Here is a 16,766-nt window from a genome sequence, read left to right as displayed (position 1 = left end):
TCCATGCTTCATCACCTGTGACAATGTTCAACAAAAAATTGTCACAATCAGTCTCTTAACATGCAAGCAATTCCACAAAGATAGCTTTTTGTTGCTCTTGATGGTTCTTTGTTAAGCAACGAGGAACCCAGCGGGCACACACCTTTGAGCATTCCAACTGGTGGATGAGAGGGTCAGCACCACCAAGAGACACATGCAGTTGAGTAGCAAGAAGCCTGATTGTGATCCTTCAATCACTTCAAATGAATGTGTCCTCATATTCCAAGATCACAGGAGTAGCACAGCCGGCTGCCATGCACGAGACTGGACAGGTTTGCGCAGCCTTGTTGCAATGATGACAGATGCCTCACCCACTGACACACCATGCTACTGTTCACTGCCAGGTCCCTGTAGAGATTCTGCAAGCACCTATGAATATCTGTAATGCTGTGGATAGAAACTCAATAATAGCTTGTCAGCTTGGAATGCACCTCCACTACAGGCGCCGTTTTGAAGGCTATATACAGCACCATCACCTACTGAACTTCATGAGACTACAGGAGCTGAGGCGGGAATATTCCACGATGTCCCACGACAAATTCCACACTACCCAACAGAAATTAGCCAAGAAAGAAATGTGTTGCATTACTTATTGATTTCCCTTCGTATCAATAAAATCTATCAAAAGACGCAAAAAAATTTCATTAAGGTTTTGATACACAAGGTGAAATCTGTAAATCTGTATATCCTAGCCAAGTAAATTCAGTGTTAGTTTGTGTTGGTGGAGATAAGATTGCAGTATTTAAATTTCTCACTGATGTAAATTTCTGAAAATACTTCTGTCACTGATGAAAAATAAACTAACAGTGCCGTCTATTGTTTCTTTGGTGTACCACAACATGATGTTCGCGCCACTGAGTTAAGCATTTGAACTACTTAGTTAAGCAGATTTTTCCCTCCATGATCGGATTTTGATGAAATAAAGCCTATATGCAGACCCAAGCTACGCTTAAGCTACCTGCGAAAACCTCACGAAAATTCATCCAGCAGTTTTCGAGATCAGTGTGTTCAACTACACAAACAGACAGATAAAGTTGCTTTTTTAAATTGTATTCTGTTACGCTCCCTACATCACCCAAGATCAGTTTTTGCCAAATATTTTCAACGTACATACACAAAAGTTTTATGGTTTTATTATTAATATAGATAAATTATTACACATATCAGAAAATATTTTAGTAGGAATTTTGGATTCTAACCTCTTTAAATGTAAACCATCCTTACCTAGGCAACTGCTGCTTACAAATTATTTGTGTTTATAAACACTGCACCTAGACTATTTAAATTTTCTGTGGTATAGCTATACCTAACACAACTGACACTTAAAATATTTGCACTAAGGGAATTAATTTTGAACTAGATAGATTTGTCAGCAAAACTATCCAGAGAACATAACTTGCTGTTGATGTCTTTCTTCAACTGGTGTATTCTGATTCATAGGCAACCATTTACCGTATATACTTGAATAATCCATGCATGTTTTTTACCGTATTTTACGATGAAAAACTGGGGTGTGCGGATTATTCGAAACATTATTGGTTCTGCTCCGCCTCCAACAATACATCCCATTATACTATTGCATTGTTGCGGCGTCAGTCTGTGACGTATCAATAGCACGTTAGGGGTGAAGTATTAACATCTTCAAACCTGTTAATTATGGCTACAAGTTCTCGTTATCGCTCGTACACAGCTAAAGAAAAAGTGAAAATTATTGAAGAAGCCAAAAATACTGAAAACCACGCAGCAAGAAGAAAGTACGACGTGAGTGAGAGTTGTATTCGCGACTGGCGAAATAATAAAATGCAGCTTCAAGAAACTAATAGCAATCGCCGGGCATTTCGCGGCCAAAAAGCGAAGCATCTGGATCTTGAGAAAAGGCTCTGGGATTATGTAGATGAGAAGTGACAATACGGATGCGCGGTGACGAGTAAAATGTGCCAACTTAAAGCATTGTCTTTAGCCAAACAATTAGGCGTTACCAGTTTCAAAGCTAGCCGGGGCTTGCTATCAAGATTTTTCAACCAAAATGGTTTGGGATTCTGGAGGAAAACTACTATCGCTTAGTGGCTTCCAGGCGATTACGAGGAAAAAATAGCAAATTTTCATCGTTATGTGATAAATCTGCGGCGTAAACATTCATATATATTATCGCAAATTGATAATGCGGATCAAATGCCAGTCTATTTTGAGATGCTGCTCGACAACACAGTGAACAAGAAAGGAGAATCCAGCATCATGATACAAACTGGCAGCAGTGAGAAACAAAGATGTACAGTGATGTGTGTAACTGGCGATGGACGAAAGCTACCACCTTGCACGATATTTAAAAGGAAAACTATTCCGAAAATGTCAGTAAAAGGCATACTGGTATTAGTGAGAGCGAATCCGAAAGGGTGGATGGACAATGAGCTTATAATTGACTGGGTGACACATGTTTGGCAATGTCGTCCTGGTGCGTTACTGAATTTACGCAACATGTTGGTCCTGGACATCTTCTGCAGACATACAACTAAGGAAGTGCGAGACAAATTACAAAAGGGGGAAAACTGACTTGGTCATTATCCCTGGAGGCCTAACATCCATCCTACAACCACTAGATGTGTGTATAAATTGGCCATTCAAAGCTGCACTAAACAGTGATATATGCAATGGATGGCTGATGAAAACTGCAAGTTCACAAATAGTGGAAAAATCAAACAACCGGATTTGTGCCTGATATGTGAATGGCTGAAAGGTGCATGGGACTCCATTCCACAACCACTGGAAATCCTTCAAAAAATGTGGAATCACAAATTCACTGGATGGAACAGAGGACGATGCTCTGTGGGAAGATGGTGAAGATGACAATTATTCTCCCACTAGTGATAACGATGAAAGTGATGAATAGAGTGGTAAGAGAGGAAACGTACCGGTATTGACTAAAATATTTCATTGCACATACCATATTAACAAATTCTTAAACAAGATAATTCACATTTCTTTTTTTGCTATTGTAGGTATGCGTAGAGTCCCGGCTGGCAGTGATAGTGTTCCCTGACCGTCCACTTGCCTAATGGGCCAGCCAGCCAGCTGAACGCTGCTGGCCGTCCACCCGCCGGCTGGCCGGCTGCATGCTGCTGAATTGGTTGTGCTTTAAAGATGTATCAACCTATACAGCAGCATTGCTTCAAACCAGTAGTTATTATACAGGTGGTATACGTGGACAAGGAAAAAAAATTCTCGGATTTTTTCCAGTTAAAAATACACTTTCTCCTGGGTGAAGATATACTTTTTCCGTGTTAAGTGACAGTATAATCTTATTCAGCACTGTAAAACTCATCAATCCTTTGAATGTTTATGGTTTTATATACCGGAGTAGAATTTCCCGGCACTGTAGAAAACGAAACTCAGGGGGGAGAAACACGTTTTGAAAGACCTTTGATGTGCAGCAATATGTACACTGCATATTTTCGTATTACGAAGGTATAAATTCGAATTCACCAAACACTGCATGTCACTTTCCGAAGCATTGAAATTGAGATTGCGATGCGCTTTTGTAAGCCCGTCATAGCTAATGTCACGTGATCTCGCCAGCTGATGACAGCATAGGACACTTGATGTAGTCAGCAAATAACAAGATCACTCTTAAGCAGCGTGAACACACAAATAAGAAAATTTAATGGTTTAAATTAATATACATAGCATTCACATATAATATTGGTCTCGAAGATTAATAAGCGGGAAGAGAAGCTAAGCTTCTACATATAATGTTGATCTGTTGCGCTTGTTACACTTTAAGATACAAAACACAAACGTGCCCGTAAAATTTTTTATAACGATGTAAATGTCTGATCTTCTGGGCTCGGAATTCTTCCAAATGGTTGTCCTCAAAGAGTTGATTTTTAAATGAGAGTCAAACGCTTTGTGATTTAAGAAATTCATCGTACATTCTCGCACATAGCTCATCTTAAGTAAAAGGAAATCTGCTTTGAATGTAACACTTTTCAAACCACCATTCATAATATTTTCCCGTGACCTGTTAGAAATAGGTTCGCTTCTGCAATTGCAAGAGAGCGCCAGATAACAAGCGTCACTGCGCTTGCGCACCTATGATGACGCAGGAACCCATATGTTCGTACATGTAAAACATTAAAAGATCTTACATAATGTCATAAAAGAAACAAGACACCAGAGGATACTTCAAGAGCGTTGGAATTTCATGAACCATACTAAAATGCATAAGTCGGCTTAAAATGCACATTCGTATGTAAATTTTCTTGGAGTACCAGTACTGCAGTATCTCATTTTGTTTCTTTATTATGGCATAATGCCATACGTGCACTTGAAATGCAGTGAACAGTTGAAACTAACCAATAGTGTGAAATTAAACACTTAGTTTCAAATAAATTGACTGCCTCAACAGAAAAGATTAATAAAAGCCAAATCTCTTTAGCAAACTGGCAAAAATAACTTCATTGTTCTGTAAGGTGATTAATGTTTGACTGTCCGAAAGGTGGAAATAATATCTAAAACTAACAACATATTTTAGTCTTCCGTAATAATGCGAACGTATTTTAATTCATTTGATAGCTCCCGGCCACAAAAATCCGTTTCGTTATAATTTAACGTTGAGAGCAATAAACGAAGAAAAAACATCAAAATCATTAAACGTAAACACAGGTCACGTGGAGACGACCCACCTCCCCACCATAAGTCAGACTGCTCTGTGCATCAGCCCCAGATTTACTAATTTCTGAACTGGCAATATTAAGTAGTGACGCCCAGCCACACTTCTGTAACCAGAAGTGGGAGAAGGTGCGACTCAACTGCGCATGTGCAAGAGCCCGCCCGCAACTGCTCAAATGAATCTAATTTAAACAGTTGTCACACCACGCTCATCAGAGGCAATTTGTTGTTACAAAGCATTGCATAGTCTTCCTAAAGCCTTTGACACACTTTGCTGTTCACAGATGCTTATATGCTTGTATGAGCACTGTTTTGTTGTTGTATACGGCGCATTACGGCGTACAAGATGGCGCCAGTAGCAGCAGTGTGTGATAGTTTCTCTCAAGAAAACAGTAATTCTAAAGTAATCATGTGTGTAATCTGTAATTCAAATATGCAAAATGGTTTCAGACTTTGCTCAGAATCACAATTATGGATACATTCTTCGTGCGTGAGATACATTAATGCAAAAACTGTGTTTTCATGTGAATGTGATCAGGGAAGTTGTAACGGGTTTAATGCTATGTTAGTCACCTACGCTACCGGACGTGAAATTAATGTGTTACAAAGTGTGTTGTATGAATTGCAAAGTGCTAAAAAACAATAAATGTCCTAAAAGCAAAGCTTATGAATGTGAATTGAATGGAGTATCATCACTTAAAACAAACTCCGAAATCTAGAGCACATCTATTCTTCCTAAAACGAGTGTAAATTTTAAAAAATACGAACTAAAAGCAACTAAAAAGATCGCTGTACGAAACAGGTACAATGCGCTGAAAATATGTGACGAAATAAAATCTTGTGGCAAGAGAGTGGAAGAAGTAAGTGTCATGAGAACTGAAAGTAAACAAGCCTCCGAAAAGTTCGTTACACCTAACATACAAGCAACTGTTAACAAAAACCTCAAGCGAAAACTTAACAACTCAGCCCATAATGTGCTCAAAACGTTAAAATCTGTTAATAATATAATACACAGAGACTGTGAAAAGAAAGCAGATCGTATAATAGACTGCAAAACTTCGGAAGGCTTGAGCACAACAAATAATGCTTTTACTGTTTATATACTTGCTGACAGTCTCAGAAAAAGACTGGGTGAAACCCTATATAACTCAGGATGCAGTGTTACTAGCGTAATAAAACTTCACGCTTCCACTGAAAGAGATCATCAATAACAGCAAAAATCTGAGTATCAAGATAAAGAAAAATGATTGTGTTCTAATCCTAGGGGGCAGAGTAGACATCTGCTGCAATGATGTATTATCAGCAAGACGAGCGCTAAGAGAAATGCTTGAAAAGCTCAAAAATGTACATGTGATGGTAACCAGCATTCCATACGATTTTTTTTTAGAAATCTCATGTTAACGAAGAAATCAAAAAAACTAACAGACTGCTTCACAAAATAACAAAGTGCTACCCAAATTCAACATTTGTCCAGCTAGATTTCAGAAAACAACATTTCATAAACAGTGGAGATCTCCTAAATACAGCAGGACAACTGTATGTCTGTGCTCAAATTATGAAAACAATAAATAATCTCAATGATCAACACAAACTGCCTGGTATCCTCACCATAGCAGTAATTGAGCAAATGGAAATTTGCAAGGGAATGTCTAAGATGTGAGAGATACCTAACATACCGGTTCCAGTATCTGAAGGAGTGGTAGAATATGGGGTACCAGCAGAAATGTCAGGAACATCCAGCAGAGTTGAAGAGGAAACAATTTCTTCAGATGAGAAAGCCTAAAAACCTAGTGTAAACTCATGTGCACCTGAAACCTCCAAGGACGAAGCTGTCAGCACATTCGACACACTTAATGCCTCATGCTCACTTGTAACTATGACTGCAACCACACCAACAGCCAAGAACCATTCTACTAGATCCAGAAACTCATCAGCTGCTCTGCAGACATCGCAAAGGAAGAGCCTCAGGATAAGAAGAGCTGCTGTGCGTAGTGACTATTTTTTATGGGATCTTCGCAATTCGAAGAAGAAGAAAAGGCAGAATCTTTACAGTGTCAGCAACAAGAAAGTACGAAGGTAAATAGTGCAGCAAATCCACTATATGAAACTTTAACAGGTGTATACCAAAATGTGCAGGGACTAGAAAATAAATTAGCTGAAATAGAAGTTCTATTAACTGACTATCTAAAAGACATTAACATATTATGCATAAGTGAGCACTGGGTAAAAGAAATGCAAGCGTCTAGCATAATTATTCCAAATTTTGAAATGATTCGCAAATTTTGTAGAATCAACCATAAAGGGGGTGGGACATGTATTTATGTTAGGACAGGGGTAGAATCAAAAGAAATTAAATGTAAACTAAAATGCATAGAAAAAGATTTTGAATACAGTATATGTGAGCTAACCAAATTAAAAATTACTATTGTGTGTATGTACCGATCACCATTGGGCAACTTTGCCATTTTTATGGAAAACCTTGAGGGACTACTGAATGAACTTAAACATAATGTAATTGTTCTTGGTTATTTTAATGTTAACTTTAAGAATGATTGTAGTAAACAACAGCAACTGTGCAATCTGTTTTTGTGTCATAATACGATGGCAACTGTAAATGAAGTTACCAGATGCGGAAATATGTCTGAAACTATAATAGATCAAGCATTTATAAACATGGACAAGTGTGAATATAACACTGAAGTAATTGACACTGGTTTCTCGGATCACAAGGGTATCAAATTGAGTTTAAATGTCACATCTTACAAGGACCCTGTTATCAATAACAATTACAGAGAAAGGAGATTTATAAATGACGACAGCATACAAATTTTTAATTACATTCTGGAAAATAACAACTGGGGTAGTAAATCAAGTGGTGATGTCAACACAAAGTTTGACTCATTCCTTGAAAGCTACAAACATTGCTTCGATGATGCCTTTCCTATAACAAGAGTCAAAACTAAACATAAAATCAAAACATGGGTTACACAGGGGATTAGAAAGTCATCAGACACTCTCAGAAAGTTAAATAAATCAGCCAGGAAGAATGTAGCACTGAAAGCACATGTGAAATGTTATAGAAGCCTATACAAGAAAGTAATAATTGCAGCTAAGAAGCCTGATAACGATTCATATATTGAGAAAGGTAACAACAAAATGAAGTCAACTTGGGAGGTAATAAATAAAAATATAGGTAGACACAAAAGAAAAGATAACAACTTTGTCATTAAAAGTGGGGGTAAAACTGTTAAGGACCCACTTCAGATTGTCAACATATTTAACAAACATTTCACAAATATAGCCACAAATTTAATTAAAACTAAATGCAATTCAAATAGCAAGGTAAAAATCCCCATGAATGACATGACAATGTTCCTTTATCCAGTAACTGAATCAGAGGTACTAAATGCTATAAATAAGTTAAAAAATAAAATGTCATGTGGGTGTGATGGGATTCCTGACAAAGTCATCAAGCAAAGAGCAAGAAACATACTCTCACATCTCACTGAAATTATAAATGAATCTTTTAAGACAGGGGTGCTTCCATCAAAACTTAAAATGTCAACTATAAAGCCACTTTACAAGAATGGTGATAAATATGATGTTAGTAACTTTAGGCCTTCATCAATGTTATCAGGTTTCTCAAAAATAATAGAAAGGATAATGTATCATAGACTATACAAATTTCTTATTAAAAATAGAATATTGGTTAATGCGCAAAATGGTTTCCACAAAAATAAATAAACTGAAACAGCTATCTTCCATTTTTTGCAACTTGTTCTAAATTCCATAAATAGAAAGGAATTAAATTATGGATTGTTTTTAGACTTATCAAAGGCCTTTGATGTCATCGACCATAAGTTACTGATTAGGAAGTTATATGCCTGTGGGATACGTGGAATTGCCCACAATCATATCTGTCTGACAGGTATCAGAAGGTGGAGATAAGCCATGCAGATAGGACATATTCATCAAGATTCGAGAGAGTTTTGTACGGAGTACCCCACGGATCTGTATTAGGGCCATTACTGTTTTTAATATTTGTCTATGACCTACCACATCAACTATCTGAAGCAGAGGCAGTACTGTTTGCTGACGATACAAGTTTGTTTGTTAATGCAAATAGTGAAGCTGACTTACAAGATTGAACAAGCATCATACACTAAATTCTTGGGAGTATGGTTTGATGAACACTTAAGATCGGAAAAGCATGTAATATCATTGAACAAAAAATTAAGTCAAACATGTCATATACTTAGAATGCTTAAAAGCTCATGTAATATTAAAACAGTGTTGTGTGTTTATTTCTCATTCATGCACAGTTTATTAAGATATGGTGTACAGTTTTGGGGGAACAACAGTCTAATGAAGCATTCATTTAGACTACAAAAGAAGGCAGTCAGAATAATAAAAGGTATAGGATATAGAGACTCTTGTAGGCATGCTTTCAAAGAATTAAAAATCATGACACTACCATCCTTATACATGTTTCTTAAAAGAACACAAAGAATTTTCTACATTAAACAGAGAATTTCACAACTACGAAACAAGGAATAGGAATGATTTCCACAGAGAAATTCATAAAACAGCTATGTATCACAAAAGTGTACTATACCAACCCAAAATCCTCTACAGTGCTCTCCCCAAAGAACTATAAATAACACCAAAACTGCACATATTTAAAAGATAAAGAATGGAAATAATCTTTGATGTGAGAATCACTAGGGTTTTTTTTTTTTTTTTTTTTTTTTTTTGTGCGTTGTTAACTTACTTGTATTTTTTTATGTTAATGTTCCTATAGTTCTATTAAAATTGTAATGTCTAAGTGACAAGTAAATTCAATTATAAATTTTCATGTACATGTATTTTAAATTGTAATGTTTATTGACAATTCCTATGTCATTTTGATGATGCACTACAAGGATGCTAATAAATTGAATTTCCTTTGAAGCTTAAGTTTTATTTTCATTTTTTTTTCCTCTCGTCCACGTTTTGTTGCTGCAGTATTATTCTGCAGTAGTGGGATACAGTAATATCCTTTGTTAGAGTATTGGTTCTTACCAGTCAAATTCACAAAAATTTAACTGAAAACTAAAACAATGAAAACTTCCCGGAATTTTAAACAATGCCGGTTTTTTCCCAGTTTTCTCCCGGATGAAAAAATTCCCGGGTTTTTCCCGTATCTCCCGGTTGTCCCGGATTGTATACACCCTGTTATGCATACTTTTGAACACATCATAACGTTGGAACAATTTTTGTAAATAAAACAAATTAAAGCAAAAAATAATTTTTTTTCTCTTCCTCAAAATTGGGGTACGCGGATTATTCGAGATCGCAGATTATTCGAGTATATACGGTATTGTGATACAGTTATCAAGGTATTGACTTTGAGTGTCCAACAATAAGAAAATCAATTCTTCCACAAATACAGTGTGTTTGATTTGCAGCATCATTGAAATGGAGAATGAGTAACAGAAGGAACTGTGGGATAATGTAACTGGAAATATGAGGAAGTGAGGGGGCAGGAAGGGAGGGATAGATGGATGGAGAGGGAGGGAGGGAGGGAGAGAGAGAGAGAGAGAGAGAGAGAGAGAGAGAGTGTGTGTGTGTGTGTGTGTGTAAGAGAGAGAGAGAGAGAGAGAGTGAGAGAGAGAGAGAGAGAGAAAGCACACAGCCTAAAGGAGAGCTTTAGGAATGAGAGGAAGCATCTGTATACAAGCAGGAGGGAGTCAGTGCAGAACTAAGGAAAAGCAAATGAATGAAAGGGAATGATCAAAGTAAAGAGGACTTGGAGAAGATAGAACAGAAAATCAAAAAGGGTGCCATGCTAAGTAGTTATCGGAACATACAATTTGTTAAGAAAAGTTGTCCTACGTATTCAGTGGCAAACTATAGTTTAGAAGGAACTAGCTCTTTACATTGAGGGTTATGTGAAATATTCAACAGGCACTCCTAAAATAAGCTGTTTTGGAAAGAAACAGTGTGGGTACTTAAAATGTGCCATTATATCAAGGATATACATTGAGATTTTCTGTTACTAATGCGTATGCCCCCCACTGCTTTGGTTGTACGATGGGCTGCAGAAGTACGACCATACATGGAGTCTGTTATGTTGTGTAACAACAAAGTTTATCTCATGACTGATGCTATATCTCACATAGTGAGATGCCCAAGTGACAACAGGGTCCAGATCAACAAGAGAATGGTTTATATACAAAACAACAGGACATTGACAAAACAAAGACTTCTTCTCACAAAAATTAATACAAAACTCTCTAGTTTTCTTGCAGGTGTGTGCCTTGAAAACAATAAATTGTATTAAGATGACAGAACATAGAGACTAATTCAACGAAGTTCCCCATAGGAAGGAAGTAGAGTGTACTCGGTGGAAGCTGGCTGATGGTCGATGTTGGAAAGATCAAAGTCCTTCTGCAGTGGCTCCTACATGGCTCTGGCTGAAGAGCTGGCACTTGATTTGGCCCAGAGTGTTGGTGTTGAACTGATGATGAATGGAACTGTGCCACTAAATAGTTAATGCATGGAGGTACACTGTAACTAGCAGCTAAAGTCTTGGGAGATGATGCCTTGGAGGTATGATTAGATTAGATTAGATTAGATTTACTTTCATTCCAATTGATCCGTAGTGAGGAGGTCCTCCAGGATGTGGAACATGTCAGAAAAACAACAATACATGACAAATATTTAAACTAAAACAAATAAGCTAATGTACCATTCCACAGGTCCCAAGTGGAATGATCGTCATTTTTTAATGAACACTAAGAGTCATTTTACAAATACTATTGCACTGAATTTAAAATAAAAAAGTTTTATATTTATTTATAAGGTAAGAAACATGTAATACAACTACTGTAATACTTATTTACAATGAACACATTACTGCACTGAAATGGTGCAGAAGTTAGATTATACTTACACACACACACACACACACACACACACACACACACACACACACACAAATTTTCAGTGAACACATTACTGCACTGAAATTGTGCAGAAGTTATGTTGTACTTATATACAAATCAGTTGGTTTTCCTCAGAAATTCATCAATGGAGTAGAAGGAGTTGGCCACCAATAAATCCTTTAGGCTGCTCTTAAACTGAATTTCATTGGTTGTTAAGCTTTTTATGGCTGCTGGCAAGTTATTGAAAATGTGTGTTCCTGAATAATGCACACCTTTTTGTACAAGACTAAGTGACTTTAAATCCTTGTGAAGATTATTCTTATTTCTAGTATTGATTCCATGAATTGAGCTGTTGGTTTGAAAAAGTGATATATTTTTAATGACAAATTTCATTAAGGAATAAATATATTGGGAAGCTGTAGTTAGTATCCCTAGTTCCCTAAACAGGCTTCTGCAGGATGTTCTTGAGTTCACACCACATATAATTCTTACTGCACGTTTTTGTGCCCGGAAAACTTTAGCTTGGCTTGATGAATGTATGTTTGTAATTTCCATCTATCCGAAGGGCTGCAAATCCTTCAGGCATATTGTGACAAATAGTTTTATGTAGTAGCATGGGAAGTAAATTAATGACTAAATGGTGACCATCACCACAGAACAGTGAGAACAACTGTATGATATTAGGACATGTTAAAATACCACACAATAATTTCCACTCTCACCATAGCCATTTATTTGCCAATGTATTTTCCATGACTGAAAGAGCAAATATGTGGAAAATATTTTTGCAGTGATAACAAGGTTACCACCACAATGAAAACTGATTTCTAAGAGAAATGCCAGGCTCTACTATAATATAAAGCAAGAGAGCAAAGAAAAAATATTATACAGAAAAGTTCTGTCTGGGATAAATCTATACAAGGGTGCTCATCAGCTGTTCTCCTCATTTGCAGGATGCAGAAGTAAGTAGAGAATAGCACTCATTAAACCTAACTAACCTCAGGACAGCACACACATCCATGCCCAAGGCAGGATTTGAAACTGCGACCGTAGCAGGTGCGCAGTTCCGGACTGAAATGCCTAGAACCGCTCGGCCACAGCAGGCGAAATAAGAAGAAATGAAATTTTTGTCAAATATAACAGCTATTCCATTTATGATCGCATATATTTCCACAGCGAACTTTATGGATAAAATATTTTATTTCTCAATTATTGTGGTGATGTAGACAGATATATATGTCAACCACATTGCTGTTTATACAGTATACGTAATATTAAAAAGTGCTTGAAGCGGATAGTGGGTGATACATTATTTCATTTCTCGAATAACATGTTAGCATAAGAAGTTATTATTTTACAGATAACAGACACAGCATTCAAAACAAGAATGGTAACAATGGAACTTTGCAAAGATGCGTGAACTAGTCTGAAAGCACAAAATGTGTTATTGCTAAGCAAAATAGAAAACACAGGATTATTTTACTTCTTCAGTTAACCAAGTGCCCAGCCGTGGTTCTCATTTACCTTCATCATGCATATGGATAAATTATGCTCCTGAGCTTTTCGTTTGTTCCATGGTTACTGTCACTACTGGTAAGTGCTTACTAGGAATTTAGACAACCTTGAAGTTGAGAGAGATAGAACGTTCTTGAACTTAATTAAAGTGATGTAACTGTGTTCCAAGGAACTGTGCAATTACTACGTATACTAAGATTTATGTGGGCATATCGGTAACTGCATGCCATTACAAGAACCAGTGAGGAGTCAGACTTAGTCTCCCTAACCTTCCTGGCTTATGTTGGCCACTGCCCACCACGAGATGAAGTGATGGCTGGTGGCACTGAGGGCTCATGGCATAACAAGGAAAGTACAGGATGACTCAAAAGTCCATTAGTATTGGAAAATTCAATATTTCACGAAATAATGTAGGTAGAGAGGTAAAAATTGACGCACGTGCTTCAAATAACATGGAGTTTTATTAAAACCAAATAAGTGCAACAAAAACACCAAAGATGGCGTTTCATGTTATAAAAAGCAATAATTAGCAGAACAGTTGATTTTTACTAAAGACAATGTTCTTTATAACAAATGCTCAGAATGTTGGCCGTCATTCATCAGTAATACCTGCAGTCGTGGGACAATGTTGTGACCAGCAGCACTGCATATCAGTAGGTACAGTGAGAAGTAGCCATCAAACTGTGTTTTAGCATCCATAATGGGGTCGGACATTCGCAGTAGACTTGAGACTCCAGGTAAACCTACAACCAGTAATCACACGGACTGACGCCAGGGGACATGTGAGGCCACGCATGACGGAAGTACAGCATACGATTCTCACCAAACGATGTGCGAGCGAGATCTTTCACATGTTTAGCAATGTGGGGTCGAGTGCCATCCTGCATAAAAGTTGTATATTCCAGCAGATTTTGATTAGCCAGGCTAGGGATGATCTGGCTCCCTCTCTCAATACAGCTCATTTTATACACGATTCTCATGCAGCGTCACTGACGTGTTGCTGTCCAGTGCCATCTGTTGTCCAGTTTTTGCACTCGTTTTTAGTTTCAGTAAAACCTCATGTCATTTCAGGTATGTGTCAATTTTTATTTCTCTGCATACATTATTCTGTGAATTACTGCATTTTCAAACATTTACATACTTCCGGGTCACTCCATGTATATGCGGAGCAGAGACAAATGGAGGATCAATATAGCGATGAGACAGGCCACAAATGGGGGAATTGGGATACGTGTGTGACTCTAAAAAAGGGCAGAATGTTACGGCACTCTGCCTACAAACGAGCATCATGAAAGCTGGTCGCATGTTCGCATGCTTCTGTCGCTAAGATCTGCGGGAAGTAGGTGAAGGAAAGCGAAGCCACGAGCAGGGGACGAGGTGCTGGGTGTGCATGCCTGGAGTCCAGAGGCTTATGCTCGCCCTGTAGCGTAGGTTAGGTGGCGATCAGTAGCTGAAGTGAGGACAGAGTACAATGCCAGTGCAGGCGAAGGTGTTTCGGAGTACTGATAAACAATATAAAGAAATGTCTTAAGACACACTGACTTGTGCACAATAGGCACAAAGTAAAGTCACTAATAAAGGAAACAATTGTAAAGTATGCGTGTTAAACTATTTTACATTTCAGATAAATTATTTCCTTATAGATTTCTTAAGGATGTTTTTGTTCTGTATGATGACCATCTATTGCTCTCATGACTAAATTCTACATCACAACAAAATTGTTAATGAGAACACAATTACTGACTGAACCAGCATAAACAAAGGATGATACACTTTGATGATTCAATGACATTCTACAGGATGGCAGTTTTCCATCAAAGTTACTGGAACCCATGATACACTTACGTTTCAGTAACTATACAGACTGTGTGTGGTTTCTAAACAAATTTAAAAAAGTCCTAGAATTTTAATGGCGTTAATTAGATGTGCTCTTCGCTCTCCTAGACAAAATTTTATAGGATATCATTCCTGTATTATCATCTGAATACCATTTCCCTGCAGAAAGCAGGTGCTGACAGATGTGAAAATTACCAAACTATCAGTTTAATAAGTCACAGCTGCAAAATACTAATGTGAATTCTTTACAGACGAATGGAAAAACTGGTAGAAGCTGACCTCAGGGAAGATCAGTTTGGATTCCGTAGAAATGTTGGAACACATGAGACAATACTGACCTTACGACTTATCTTAGAAGAAAGATTAAGGAAAGGCAAACTTAAGTTTCTAGCATTTGTAGACTTAGAGAAAGCTTTTGACAGTATTGACTGGAATACTTTCTTTCAAATTTTAAAGGTGGCAGGGGTAAAATACAGGGAGCGAAAGGCTATCTACAATTTGTACAGAAAGCAGATGGCAGTTATAAGAGTCGAGGGACATGAAAGGGAAGCAGTTGTTGGGAAGGGAGTGAGACAGGGTTGTAGCCTCTCCCCGATGTTATTCAATCTGTATATTGAGCAATGCAGTAAAGGAAACAAAAGAAAAATTCAGTGTAGGTATTAAAATCCAAGGAGAAGAAGTAAAAACTTTGAGGTTCGCTGATGACATTGTAATTCTGTCAGAGACAGCAAAGGACTCGGAAGAGCAGTTGAACGGAAAGGACAGTGTCTTGAAAGGAGGATATAAGATGAACATCAACAAAAGCAAAACGAGGATAATGGAACATAGTCGAATTAAGTCGGGTGATGCTGAGGGAATTAGATTAGGAAATGAGACACTTAAAGTAGTAAAGGAGTTTTGCTATTTGGGGAGCAAAATAACTGATGATGGTCGAAGTAGAGAGGATATAAAATGTAGACTGGCAATGGTAAGGAAAGCGTTTCTGGAGAAGAGAAATTTGTTAACATCGAGTATAGATTTAAGTGTCAGGAAGTCGTTTCTGAAAGTATTTGTATGGAGTGTAGCCATGTATGGAAGTGAAACATGGACAATAAATAGTTTAGACAAGAAGAGAATAGAAGCTTTCGAAATGTGGTGCTACAGAAGAATGCTGAAGATTAGATGGGTAGATCACATAACTAATGAGGAGGTATTGAATATAATTGGGGAGAAGAGGAGTTTGTGGCAAAACTTGACAAGAAGATGGGACCAGTTGGTAGGACATGTTCTTAGGCATCAGGGGATCACAAATTTAACATTGGAGGGCAGTGTGGAGGGTAAAAATCGTAGAGGGAGACCAAGAGATGAGTACACAGCAGATTCAGAAGGATGCAGATTGCAGTAAGTACTGGGAGATGAAAAAGCTTGCACAGGATAGAGTAGCATGGAGAGCTGCATCAAACCAGTCTCAGGACTGAAGACCACAACAACAACAACAACAAAACCAACAACAGCCATTTCCCTACATGTGTAAGTGTCTGCTCACTCTCTCCCAATGTATAATGAAGAAATAAGGAAGGAAGAACAAAGTTTAACATTCCACTGACATCGAGGTCATTAAAATAGAGCACAAGATTGGATTGTTTCAAGGGTGGGGAGGGAAAAACCTAGGGTTTCTTTCAAAGGAACCATCCTAGAATTTGCTGGAGTAATTTAGGGAACACATGGAAAACCTAAATGTGGATGGTCGGACACAGATTTCAAGCATCTTCCTCATGAATGTTGGTTCAACATGTTAACAATGTG

General features: G+C 37.6%; 1 protein-coding gene across 1 annotated transcript in view; it reads right to left on the bottom strand.

Annotated features, from left to right (window-relative positions):
* LOC124623171 (sodium channel protein para) overlaps window positions 1-16,766 on the bottom strand; it is an 876,466-nt gene that overhangs the window by 372,737 nt on the left and 486,963 nt on the right. The window lies entirely within an intron of this gene.

The sequence above is a fragment of the Schistocerca americana genome, chromosome 7 (assembly GCF_021461395.2).
Source record: "Schistocerca americana isolate TAMUIC-IGC-003095 chromosome 7, iqSchAmer2.1, whole genome shotgun sequence".
In the NCBI taxonomy this organism is placed as follows: Eukaryota; Metazoa; Arthropoda; class Insecta; order Orthoptera; family Acrididae; genus Schistocerca; species Schistocerca americana.
The sequence above is the reverse complement of the archived record's forward strand: the minus strand, read 5'-3'. Positions and strand labels throughout refer to the sequence as shown.